The sequence below is a fragment of the Bison bison genome, unplaced genomic scaffold, assembly GCF_000754665.1.
Source record: "Bison bison bison isolate TAMUID 2011002044 unplaced genomic scaffold, Bison_UMD1.0 scf7180017864180, whole genome shotgun sequence".
NCBI classification, from domain to species: Eukaryota; Metazoa; Chordata; class Mammalia; order Artiodactyla; family Bovidae; genus Bison; species Bison bison.
Window position 1 is genome coordinate 2,967,374 of NW_011494752.1, and position 208 is coordinate 2,967,581.

The following is a 208-nucleotide window of genomic DNA, read 5'->3' on the forward strand; positions in this document are numbered from 1 at the left end:
AGCATCAACCTGTTCCACGTGCACCCTGCCCTGGGCCCTGGCCTCCTGAGGGCTGAGGGGGTGGGTGAGGTGCTGCCAGGCAGGTGCCGGCGTGGGTGGGGGAGAGGTGGCGACTGAAGTTTGGCTTGACAGGCTGAGAAGAGAGGAAGGAAGGCACCTTGGAGAGGGCTGCAGAGAGAGGCAGTGGGGACAGGCAGGGGGGGGCAGG